This window comes from Aplysia californica, unplaced genomic scaffold, assembly GCF_000002075.1.
Source record: "Aplysia californica isolate F4 #8 unplaced genomic scaffold, AplCal3.0 scaffold00156, whole genome shotgun sequence".
In the NCBI taxonomy this organism is placed as follows: Eukaryota; Metazoa; Mollusca; class Gastropoda; order Aplysiida; family Aplysiidae; genus Aplysia; species Aplysia californica.
Window position 1 is genome coordinate 826,814 of NW_004797426.1, and position 1,479 is coordinate 828,292.

Below are 1,479 nucleotides of genomic sequence, written 5' to 3' on the forward strand. Positions count from 1 at the left end.
TCATCAACACACACACACATACACACACACACACACACAAACGCACACAACAACAACAACAACAACAACAACAACAACATCACCACCAACAACAAGAACAACAACACCCCCACCACCATCACCCCCACCAACCACCACCACAAACCTACCGTCTTGACAGCCGACAGTCTCGTGTTTGGCGCGGAGGTTGGGGTGTCCCTGGTCAGTAAGTAGGGAAGGTAGAAGAGTGACGTCACCCACAGGTAGGCTGCTGGTCCGTACACCAGAGCTGTCGACTGGAAGCATTGCGAGAACCGGGGCCAGCTTCCGTTGAGGGTCAGGTTTGTGTCCTGGAATGGAGAAATGGAAGATGTTTGTTTGATAGTTTGATAGTTTGATTGTTTGTTTGTTTTAGTAAAGTTTTACGGCCCTAGCAACACTGAAAATGGACAAATGGTATTGTTTATTTGTTTGATTGTTTGTTTGTTTGTTTGTTTCTTTGTTTGTTTTGGCTAGGTTTTACGGCCCTAGCAACACTGAAAATGGAAAAAAATGGTAGATGTTTGTTTGTTTGATTGTTTGTTTTAGTAAAGTTTGACAGCCCTAGCAACACTGAAAATGTAGAACTAGTAAAGGTTTTACGCCATAGCAACACTGAAAATGTAGAACTAGTAATTTATAAAGGTTTTACTGCCTTAGCAACACTGAAAATGTAGAAATGAAGTGAGGCATCGTGATGAAATCAGGCGTTTGTCAAATAAATTCATGAAATCAATGAAACGGGCATGTTTGTGTCCGATGAGCAATTTTTTTCTCATGTTCTGTTTTGTTGTTGTTGGGTTGTTGTTGTTTTTTTTGCCCGACTCAACATCTTTTGTGTCTTTTTAAAAAGAGATTTCCTGCTCGGATTTTATTGACAAACATTGATTAAAGGTACAAAAACCGCACAATTTTGGTTTCCAAGTAGGCCTACTCTCAAGCTATGTAAATTACCAAACTTTGACAGCCATTTTGTCACTAATTTTATGCACAGCTGATTAAAACCTGCAAATTCTTTGCCATATCGACAGACCGAAGGGCTAGAACCCAAATGGCCACTGGGTCGGAAAAGTAAAGTAAAATTCACTAATTTTATCTTCGAAACCAAGCGACCCTCGCCTCCTTCAATCGCAAATTTTCTTACTGCTATTCAACATAGAGGGATATTTGTTTCCCCCAAAGTAAGGCAAATGGACAGGTTCTAAGAATATATCTACAACCATAAATGCCCTGAAATTGACGAGCGGCTGATTCCACCACGTTGTGCCATAAATTATGTAGGCTGAACGCCCCTAGCAACACTGACAATGGAGAAGTGGTGTAGGTTTAACGGTTTAACGCCCCCTAGCAACACTGAGAAAATGGAGAAGTGGTGTAGGTTTAACGGTTTAACGCCCCCTAGCAACACTGAGAAAATGGAGAAGTGGTGTAGGTTTAACGGTTTAACGCCCCCTAGCAACA